This window comes from Bombina bombina, chromosome 1 (assembly GCF_027579735.1).
Source record: "Bombina bombina isolate aBomBom1 chromosome 1, aBomBom1.pri, whole genome shotgun sequence".
Classification (NCBI taxonomy): domain Eukaryota; kingdom Metazoa; phylum Chordata; class Amphibia; order Anura; family Bombinatoridae; genus Bombina; species Bombina bombina.
In genome coordinates this window covers 1,009,325,681-1,009,337,599 of record NC_069499.1, presented here as the reverse complement: position 1 = coordinate 1,009,337,599, position 11,919 = coordinate 1,009,325,681, and the positions used below count along the sequence as shown (strand labels likewise).

General features: G+C 38.3%; 1 protein-coding gene across 5 annotated transcripts in view; it reads left to right on the top strand.

Annotated features, from left to right (window-relative positions):
- Positions 1-364: 364 nt before the first annotated feature.
- The window catches only part of NCOA6 (nuclear receptor coactivator 6), a 288,056-nt gene continuing 276,501 nt past the window's right edge, over positions 365-11,919 (top strand). For 3 of the 5 annotated variants that reach the window (XM_053713955.1, XM_053713638.1, XM_053713867.1), the window contains exon 1: positions 365-415. The gene's annotated coding sequence lies outside the window, so the exon portion shown is untranslated. The remainder of the gene's footprint in view (positions 416-11,919) is intronic. The other 2 variants (XM_053713789.1, XM_053713713.1) reach the window with 2 other exon arrangements.

Genomic DNA, 11,919 nt, shown 5'->3' with positions numbered 1-11,919 from the left:
AGTCACACTAAAAGAAAAAAATAACTGACTTTGAAATTGGGTAATACAATATTGAAAAAGATGTCCTCTGCATCTCACGAACCTAGTTTAAATAAAGTCTTTCAGCACAATAGCTCCAACCTTTGCATGACAGAAGTAACTTAGTGTGCGACAGTTGCCAGCGCACACCAATATGCTTCGCCTTTTGTCCCGCCCACTGACTGGCAAACGCACGTCACGCACCTTTTCGCAGTTTTTTTTTCGGATTGTACTATTCGATTGGAGGGGAGTTTTCTTTAATCTGTTCTCTGCTACTTCGACATTCAAGGCTTTGTGAGGTGTTTCCCCCCCGCCGTCTTCTCCTAGTAGTGTAGTCCGGGCCTCGCTGCAGTTCGTTGTTCCCGGGAGCGGAAGGAGCTGGGAAATCCGAGTAGAGGTGAGGGTTATTCGGCTATTGGGGTTACGACAGCTCGGGCGTAATACGAGGAACTGTTATACTGTACAGTTAATATAGAGTTATTTTAATCATATACGAAAAAACCAGCCTTTTACCTGTATGCACTGAATTATATAAATGCGCTCAAATAAGTATGTATACAGTTATATCTACAGTAATTGAGATATATATATATATATATATTTATATATATTTACATACATATATATATAAAAGAAAAAGTGAACTTAACCATAAGACAAATAGATCAGTGCCTATGTGTGTATAGGTAAGTTAAAATTGGTATGGTGCAACGTAAGACAAAGAGCTCATTACATGTGTAGGTCTGTGTATTTACATATATTAATGTGTGCTTTAAAATATTGTGTGCATTAACCTTAACTATCTTCCAATAATATAAATGGGTATTATCAAATGTCACATTTTAGAAATGTTTCTTTGCTAAGTTTTTTTTTTTTATCTTTGTGGAGGCTTGACCATATCAGCCAATGAGAATGTATACAGAGTATCACTTGTGCACCTTTAATGCTAGATTTAATGCTAAACACAACGTTTAACATTTTAATTGTAAATATGTTCAATTGTTCTTCCCTATGCATGTGTTTAGCATTTAAAGGGACACAAAACCCATTTTTGTCTTTTATGATTCAGATAGAGCATGCAACTTTCTAATTTACTCCTATTATAAATTGACTTTGTACTCTTGCTATCTTTATTTGAAAAAAACAAGAATGTAAGCATAGGAGAAGGCCCATTTGTGGTTCATGCCCTTTGCAGCATTTGCTTGATTGGTGGCTACATTTAACGCTACCCAGGTGCTGAACCAAAGTTGGGCCGGTGTTCTATAATTTTTCTCGACCCAGTGACGCAAAATCTGCTGTTGGAAGTGTGTTACTGCAAATCCCCTTAGTGTGCATGCGCTTCATTGAGTCACTGCATCAAACATGTATATAATGGGTACTGTAATGCCCCCATCTTCACTATCTCTTTTTTTCCTCCGCCTGGGGGTTCAAGGGGGGGCCAAGCCCCCCTTTTAAACCTCATTCCCCAAGGTTCACTTAGGGTGGGTGCCAGAGGATCGGCGGGGCGCTCTCCTTGAGCCCTCCAGGCAGAGGCAAATACAATAGTGAAGATGGGGGGAATTACAGTGCCCATCGTATATATATGTGTGTTTAGCAAGCAGTTCCGTTGTAGAAATTAGCTTCTGTAGTGGAGCTCATGCACAGTGATTCCATTTTTGGTCCGACTTGGATGATCTGACAGATATGTGGCGATTGTATTGTGATGACGTGGTGGGCGCATGCGTAGTGAAGGAATTTGCGGTCCAACAGCTTATTCTACGTTACCAGAAGTGACGCTGTCCAGCATTCTTATGGGGTCAAGAAAAATTATAGAACACCGACGCGTAAGCTTTCATTCCTGCTTTTTCAAATAAAGATACCTAGAGAACGAAGAAAAAATCGTAATAGGAGTAAATTAGAAAGCTGCTAAATATCCAGTTCTGCCAGCCCAATAAATTTAATTTATGGAAATAAGAATAAAATGATAGAGAGTAGAGGATTAGTGACATATTAAACCCAAACTCGCTATTAATAAATGTTAAAATCCAATAATATTTGGTTATAACAAAAGAGTAAGAAGCAAATCACACTACACTTAGATTCTCAAAAAGATTAATCTATACTGCCACAAACTATAAAAAAAAAAGTCACTTTGGTTCTCACCTTTAAAACAATTGAAGTCTGTAACATTTGGATATAAACCATGAGAAGAGTGAAGGCAAAACTGTTGTTTTCTTGGCCAATAACTGGACACTTTGGAATCAGGTTGGGGTGTGATTGATCTGCAACCCCCCCTCCTTCTCCAAAAAAAAAAGGGAATTTTGTAGACAATGTAGAAAAAAAAAAACTTCACGGAAAGGTCTTTTTTAAATGGACAGTTTACTCTATTCCAGATATTTTTTTGTTTAAAAAGATAGATGATCCCTTTATTACCCATTCCCCAGGTTTGTATAACCAACACAGCTATATTAATATACTTTTTACCTCTATGATTACCTTGTATCAAAGCCTCTGCATACTGCCCCCTTTTCTTAATAACTCCATGGGAGATATGGCACACATGAACTAGCACTTCCTATCTGTGAGAAAGTGTCACAATGCACAAACATGCGGCCTTCAAGGGCTTAAACATTAGCATATGAGCCTACCTAGGTTTAGCTTTCAGCTAAGAATACCAAGAGAACAAAGCAAATTTGATGATAAAAGTAAATTGGAAAGTTGTTTCAAATTGCATGCCCTATCTGAATCATGAAAGCTTATTTTTGACTAGACTGTCCCTTTAAGCAGATATTGGCTGTCGGTGAGGGGCACAACACAGTATGCTTACACTGCAAGACAATTTGCAGGTCTGGTGTCCTTTTAGGGCCATTATATTATTTAACACTAGCAATGCTATAATGTTTTGTGTTTAAACCCTGCAAAGGGGTTAATGACAGTTATAGTCCCATTCATGACCCAGAGAGCACTGTTGGTCCCGAGTGGAAACTGCCACTGATCCAGTCAGCGGCACTAGTTGCCCAGCAGCGCTACACAACCCAGCTGTGTGACTAGTGCTGCTGTTTGCATCAGCGGAAGTTTTTGCTCAGGACCAGCAGTGCTCTGCGGGTCCCAAGTAGAACTTTAACTATGTGATTAACCCCTTTGCAGTGTTAAAGACATAGCATTACAGCGTCGCTTGATTTAAAATGACATGTTCCGGTTTTGTTTTTTTCTCCAAAAGTAGTAGCAGTAACGTCCCTCTGTGGCTATTTGTTTCTGCTTGTTCACCCAACCAGATAAAGCTGCCTTGCAGTTTTTCTTCAGCATGAGTATGGCCATGTGCAGTGTAGCCTTGTTGATTATATGATATAGACAAACAGCTGAGTGACATGTTACCATAAAAATGACTTGTTTTGCCATCTGTGCCAGTTATCTTTTTTCTTAAAGGGACAGTATACTGTAAATTGTTTTGTACCTTAAAGGGACATGAAACCCCACATTTTCTTTCATGATTTAGATAGAGCATCTTTGTTCTCTTGGTAACTTTTGTTGAACTGCAGGGATGTAAGCTCTGGAGTGTTCATGTGTCTGCAGCACTTTATGGCAGCAGTTTTGCAAGAATGTTATCCATTTGCAAGAGCAGCAGATGGCTGCACTGTTTAATGCTATGTAGTGCTCTAGATGCCTACCTAGGTATTAGGGCATTTGAGGTTTTTGTGAGCAAACAAATGCAGAAGATGGCGGCCACCAGCAGCATTGGACTATTTTTTTGGAGACAGATTTCTTTTTGCGAAAGTGCAACACACTAAGATCTGGATTTGCAGCATTTGTTTCCTCACATCCCTACCAGGCATCTCTTAATCAAGGAATAAAATGGGAACAAAACAAATTTTATAACAGAATAAAATGGGAAACATTTTTAAAACTTTGTGCTCTGTCTCAATCAATCGCAAAAGAAACCTTTTGAGTTTCATAGTAATTTGATTCCCATGACTTTTTATACCACATCAGTATATATTGGATTTTGTCTATTTTTGTATATGAATTAGTTACCTCTGCTAATTGACACCACAACCCAATCAAACGGGCTGTGCTTGCAGGGAGAGTAAACCTAATTACTTTTTATCTTTATATTTACTCAGTATCCTCCTTATCTTATTCTTTAATTATGTCTCACTGTATACACAGTGAGACCAATACCTATAGTGAATAATATACATTTTAGTATTTCTCTGTCCCACACCTCACTGGGAGTGAGATTTCTTTTAAACCTAAATATAAAAACCTAGAATTTGACGGTAGATAAAAACCCACAAAGGCCCATAAAGTCTAACCATATTAAATGTTATTTTTTTTTAGGATAGCCTTATGCATGTCCCACGCATTTTTGAATTCCTTTACAGTTTTTGTGTTCACCAGCTGAATTGGAAGTTTATTCCATGAATCCACCACCCTTTCTCTTAAAAAAAAAAAATGCTTTCTCACATTTCTCCTGAATCTACCCTCTAATTTAAGATTGTGACCCCCTTGTTTTGGTATTTTTTTTGTGGTAAATGCTTTCAGCTTCCACATTATTAAGGCCCTTGTTACATTTGAAGGTTTCTATCATGTCTCATCCTTCTATCCTGTAAACTCTACACATTTAGGCCATAGTCTTTCTTTGTATGTTTTATTCTTTAGACCATGTATCATTTTAGTAGCCTTCCTTTGTACAGTTTCTAATTTTATATCTTTGTGAAGATATGGTCTCCAGAACTGTACACAGTAGTCCAGATGAGGCCTACCTAATGATCTGTAAAGTGGCATAAGAACCTTGCTTTTTCTGATACCTCTCCCAATGCAACTAAGTATTCAACTGGCTTTACTGGCTGCAGTTCTGCATTGTGTACCAAATTTTAAATAATCTGAATTAAAATAATTGTCTTTAGTTACAGTCAGTAATGTACCATTGAGACTATAATTGACCCTTGGGGAACACCACTAGTAACTGACCCTTCATTTGAATGTACTCCAATAATTTAAACCTTTTGCCTTCTATCCTTAAAGAGACACTGAACCCAATTTTCTTTCTTTCGTGATTCAGATAGAGCATGACATTTTAAGCAACTTTCTAATTTACTCCTATTATCAAATTTTCTTCATTTTTTTTGGTATCTTTATTTGAAATGCAAGAATGTAAGTTTAGATGCCGGCCCATTTTTGGTGAACAACCTGGGTTGTCCTTGCTGATTGGTGGATAAATTCATCCACCAATAAAAAAATGCTGTCCAGAAAACTGAACCAAAAAAAAGCTTAGATGCCTTTTTCAAATAAAGATATCAAGAGAACGAAGGAAAATTGATAATAGGAGTAAATTAGAAAGTTGTTTAAAATTGCATGCTCTATCGGAATCACGAAAGAAAAAAAATTGGGTTCAGTGTCCCTTTAACCCCTTAGTGACCAGAGCACTTTTCCATTTTCTGTCCGTTTGGGACCAAGGCTATTTTTACATTTTTGCGGTGTTTGTGTTTAGCTGTAATTTTCCTCTTGCTCATTTACTGTACCCACACATATTATATACCGTTTTTCTCGCCATTAAATGGACTTTCTAAAGATACCATTATTTTCATCATATCTTATAATTTACTATAAAAAAAATTATAAAATATGAGGAAAAAATGGAAAAAAACACACTTTTTCTAACTTTGACCCCAAAAATCTGTTACACATCTACGACCACCAAAAAAACACCCATGCTAAATAGTTTCTAAATTTTGTCCTGAGTTTAGAAATACCCAATGTTTACATGTTCTTTGCTTTTTTTGCAAGTTATAGGGCCATAAATACAAGTAGCACTTTGCTATTTCCAAACCACTTTTTTTCAAAATTAGCGCTAGTTACATTGGAACACTAATATCTTTCAGGAATCCCTGAATATCCCTTGACATGTATATATTTTTTTTTAGAAGACAACCCAAAGTATTGATTTAGGCCCATTTTGGTATATTTCATGCCACCATTTCACCGCCAAATGCGATCAAATAAAAAAAATCGTTCACTTTTTCACAAATTTTTTTCACAAACTTTAGGTTTCTCACTGAAATTATTTACAAACAGCTTGTGCAAATATGGCACAAATGGTTGTAAATTCTTCTCTGGGATCCCCTTTGTTCATAAATAGCAGACTTATATGGCTTTGGTGTTGCTTTTTTGGTAATTAGAATGCCACTAAATGCCACTGCGCACCACACGTGTATTATGCCCAGCAGTGTAGGGGTTAATTAGGGAGCATGTAGGGAGCTTTTTGGGGTAATTTTAGCTTTAGTGTAGTGTAGTAGACAACCCCAAGTATTGATCTAGGCCCATTTTGGTATATTTCATGCCACCATTTCACCGCCAAATGCGATCAAATAAAAAAAAAAGTTACATTTTTCACAATTTTAGGTTTCTCACTGAAATAATTTACAAACAGCTTGTGCAGTTATGGCACAAATGGTTGTAAATGCTTCTCTGGGATCCCCTTTGTTCAGAATAGCAGACATATATGGCTTTGGCATTGCTTTTTGGTATTTAGAAGGCCGCTAAATGCCGCTGCGCATCACACGTGTATTATGGCTAGCAGTGAAGGGGTTAATTAGGTAGCTTGTAGGGAGCTTGCAGGGTTAATATTAGATTTAGTGTAGAGCTCAGCCTCCCACCTGAAACATCAGACCCCCTGATCCCTCCCAAACAGCTCTCTTCCCTCCCCCACCCCACAATTGTCCCCGCCATCTTAAGTACTGGCAGAAACTCTGCCAGTACTAAAATAAAAGGTATTTAGCCCTTTTTTTTTAAAAAAAAAAGAAGCATATTTACATATGCTGATGTGTACGATCCCCCCTTAGACCCCCAACCTCACTGATCCCCCCTAAAAAGCTCTATAACCCTCCCACTCTAACTTAATGGGCGCCATCTTGGGTACTGGCAGCTGTCTGCCAGTACCCAGTTTAGAAGAAAAAAATGGGTTTTTTTTACATTTATTAAAAGTTTCTGTAGTGTAGCTTCCCCCCACACAAAACCAACCCCCCACCCCTCCATGATCCCCTCCATGATCACTTTTTTGTGCTTAGATTTGGGTCTTATTTATTAATACATTTTCCGTAGTGTAGCGGTTCCCACCCGCTCCCGCCCCCGTGCACGCGCCCCCCCCCCCCCCACCCGGCCCCCGCGCGCGCCCCGGCGCGCCCCCGACGATCGCGCCCCCGATCCCACCCCCCTTGACGTCATGCGGCACACCGATGGCCGCCCACCCGCCTCCCAAGTCGGCTCCCACCCACCAACGAAACCGGCCATCGATGTCCGGTGCAGAGAGGGCCACAGAGTGGCTCTCTCTGCATCGGATGGCTGTAAAAGGTTATTGCAGGATGCCTCCATATCGAGGCATCACTGCAATAACCGGAAAGCAGCTGGAAGCGAGCAGGATCGCTTCCAGCTGCTTTCCACACCGAGGACGTGCAGGGTACGTCCTCAGGCGTTAACTGCCTTTTTTTTGGGACGTACCCTGCACGTCCTCGGTCATTAAGGGGTTAAACCAGCATTCTACTCCAAGGCAATACATTTTGTGAATAAGTTTGTTGTGTGGGACACTGTCAAATGATTTGCTAAAGTCTAGATATGCAACATCTACGGATCCTCTTTGGTCTATTAATTTAGTTTCCTTGTCAAAGAAATCACTTACATTAGTCTGACATGATCTTTCAGCAGTGAAACCATGATGTCCTTTGTCTTCTAAGTTACTTGTCTGAAGGTGAGACACAAGTCTTTCCTTAAAAAGAGTTTCCATTAATATCCCTTCAATTGAGGTCAAACGGACTGGCCTATAGTTAGCAGAATCTTCCCTACTAGCATTTTTATGAAGAGGGACTACATTTGCGATTTTCCAGTCTTTTAGAACAACTTCTGTTAGCAGTGATTGCTTAAATAAATCCGCTAATGGAGTAGCTATCGGGGATCGAAGTTCTCTTAGAACCCTTGGATTAATATTATCTGGACCCACAGACTTATTTACTTTTATTTTTGATAAAGCCATTGAAACCTCTGTAAAAAGAAAAGTACTGCTCACATTATCATTTAAAGTAACTTCCCTTAAAGGGACATTATACACTTTTGTTTATACTGGATTTTTATATCAGTATCTGTGCATCTTATTCTTTATAGTAGTGTCTATTACATGCAGTTATATGAAAATGAGTTTATACTGTCCCTTTAATATAATCTCAATATCTTTACCATCTATTGTAAAGACTGAACAAAAGTAATCATTTAAACAGTTTGCTATTTGTTTATCTCCTTCCACTACTCTATCATCTATCTTGAGTCTTACTATCCCTCCGTTAGTTTTTCTCTTTTCACTGATATATCTAAAGAAGGTTTTGTCACCATTTTTTACAGATTGTGATTTTTTTCTCTTCTTCATCAGCTTTAGCCTTTTTGATTAAAGGGACACTCAGGTAAAATTAAATTTTAATGATTCAGATACAGCATGTAATTTTAAACAACTTTCCAATTTACTTCCATTTAAAAAAAATGAGCACATTCTTTTATATTTACACTTTTTGAGTCACCAGCTCCTACTGAGCATGTGCAAGAATTCACAGACTATACGTATATGCATTTGTGATTGGCTGATTGCTATCACATGGTACAGGGGGAGTGGAAATATACATACGTTTTAAATTTGTTAGAAAAAATTATACTACTCATTTGAAATTCAGAGTAAATGCTATTGTATTGTCTTGTTATCTTGCATTTATTGATCATGCAAATCTACTGTGTTTACTGGTCCTTTAACTGGTTGGTCATCTATTGATCGGTTCTAAATTTTGCCTTATTCTCTTCTAAGCCAGTGAGTTTCATTGTTTTATAGACTGTCTTTTTTGTCTTAACTGCATGTGCTACTTTTCTTTTACTTTTACAAACAAGCCTTAAAGGGACACTGAACCCAAATGTTTTCTTTTGTGATTCAGATAGAGCATGCAATTTTAAGTAACTTTCTAATTTACTCCTATTATAAATTTTTCTTTGTTCTCTTGCTATCTTTATTTGTAAAAGAAGGCATCTAAGCTTTTTTTTTTTTTTTTTTGGTTCAGTACTCTGGACAGCACTTTCTTTTATTGGTGGATGAATTTATCCACCAATCAGCAAGAACAACCCAGGTTGTTCACAAAGAATGGGCCGGCATCTAAATTTTACATTCTTGCATTTTAAATAAAGATACCAAGAGAATGAAGAAAATTTGATAATAGGAGTAAATTAGAAAGTTGCTTAAAGGATTACTTTCTGTTATAATTTTTAAGATAAACAACTAACATGTTAAAGTTAATAAACATTAATTAAAACCTACTGACCTATATTTTCTCCAAAATGAAGTTTCATAACGTTCTAAAAGTTATTTCTCTTGTAAGGTGTATCCAGTCCACGGATCATCCATTCCCAACAGGAAGTTGCAAGAGGACACCCACAGTAGAGCTGTAATATAGCTCCTCCCCTAACTGTCATACCCAGTCATTCTCTTGCAACTCTCAACAAGCAAGGACGTTGTAGGAGAGAGTGGTTAAATATAGCTAGTTTATTTTCTTCAATCAAAAGTTTGTTATTTTTAAATAGTACCGGAGTTGTGCTATTTTATCTCAGGCAGTAAATAGAAGAAGAATCTGCCTGAGGTTTCTATGATCTTAGCAGGTTGTAACTAAGATCCATTGCTATTCTCACATATGTCTGAGGGGATTACACAGATGAGGTAACTTCAGCGAGAGAATGGCGTGCAGTTTATTCTGCTATCAGGTATGTGCAGTTATAATTTTTTCTAGAGATGGAAAACACTTGAAAATGCTGCTGATACCGGATTAATGTAAGTTAAGCCTGAATACAGTGATTTAATAACGACTGGTATCATGCTTACTCCCAGGGGTAATACCCTTATGATATTTACAATATAAAACGTTTGCTGGCATGTTTAATCGTTTTTATATATGCTTTGGTGATAAAACTTTATTGGGGCCTAGTTTTTTCCACATGGCTGGCTTTAATTTTGACTAGAAACAATTTCCACTGTTGTAGTATAAAAGTTACAGTTGGTGCAGTTAAAATTACAAACTGTGACATCCAGCTTCCCTCAAAGGCCCTCTGAATGCTATAGGACATCTCTAAAGGGCCCAAAGGCTTTCCAAAGTCGTTTATTGGGGAAGGTAGGGCCACAGCTTGCTGTGGCAGTTGGTTGTGACTGTTAAAAAACCCCGTCTATTTCGTTTTTTTGATCCGTTTTTTGAACTAAGGGGTTAATCATCCATTTGCAAGTGGGTGCAATGCTCTGTTAGCCTATTATACACACTGTAAAAATTTCGTTTGATTTACTGCATTTTTTCACTGTTTTTCAAATTCTGACAAAATTTGTTTCTCTTAAAGGCACAGTACCGTTTTTTATATTTGCTTGTTAACTTGATTTAAAGTGTTTTCCAAGCTTGCTAGTCTCATTGCTATTCTGTATAAACATGTCTGACATAGAAGAAACTCCTTGTTTATTATGTTTAAAAGCCATGGTGGAACCCCCTCTTAGTATGTGTACCAAATGTACTGATTTCATTTTATGCAATAAAGATCATTTTCTGTCTTTAAAAAATGTATCACCAGAGGAATCTGACGAGGGGGAAGTTATGCCGACTAACTTTCCCCACGTGTCAGACCCTTTGACTCCCGCTTAAGGGACTCACGCTCAAATGGCGCCAAGTACATCTAGGGCGCCCATAGCGTTTACTTTACAAGACATGGCGGCAGTCATGGATAATACACTGTCAGCGGTATTAGCCAGACTACCTGAACTTAGAGGTAAGCGAGATAGCTCTGGGGTGAGGCAAAATGCAGAGCATACTGACGCTTTAAGAACCATGTCTGATACTGCCTCACAATATGCAGAAGCTGAGGAAAGAGAGCTTCAGTCAGTGGGTGATGTTAATGACTCAGGAAAGATACCTGATTCTAATATTTCTACATATAAATTTAAGCTTGAACACCTCCGCGTGTTGCTTAGGGAGGTTTTAGCTGCTCTGAATGACTGTGATACCATTGCAGTGCCAGAGAAATTGTGTAGACTGGATAAATACTTTGCAGTGCCGGTGTGTACTGATGTTTTTCCAAATACCTAAAAGGTTTACAGAAATTATTAATAAGGAATGGGATATACCAGGTGTGCCGTTCTCTTCCCCTCCTATTTTTAGAAAAATGTTTCCAATAGACGCCACCACATGGGACTTATGGCAGACAGTCCCTAAGGTGGAGGGAGCAGTTTCTACTCTAGTAAAGCGTACTACTATCCCTGTCGAGGACAGTTGTGCTTTTTTTTTTTTTTTAGATCCAATGGATAAAAAATTAGAGGCTACCTTAAGAAAATATTTATTCAACTACAGCCCCTTGCATGCATTGCCCCTGTCACTGCTGCTGCGGCGTACTGGTTTGAGTCTCTGGAAGAGGCTTTACAGGTAGCGACTCCATTGGATGACATACTTGGCAAACTTAGAGCACTTAAGCTAGCCAATTCTTTTATTCTGATGCCATTGTTCATTTGACTAAACTAACGGCTAAGAATTCTGGTTTTGCTATACAGGCGCGCAGAGCGCTATGGCTTAGATCATGGTCAGCTGACGTGACTTCAAAATCTAAGCTACTTAACATTCCCTTCAAGGGGCAGACCCTATTCGGGCCTGGTTGAAGGAGATTATTGCTGATATCACTGGAGGAAAAGGTCATGCCCTTCCTCAGGACAGGTCCAAATCTAAGGCCAAACAGTCTAATTTTCGTGCCTTTCAAAACTTCAAGGCAGGTACGGCATCAACTTCCTCTAATAATAAACAAGAGGGAACTTTTGCTCAATCCAAGACGGTCTGGAGACCAAACCTGACATGGAAAAATGGTAAGCAGGTAAAAAAGCCT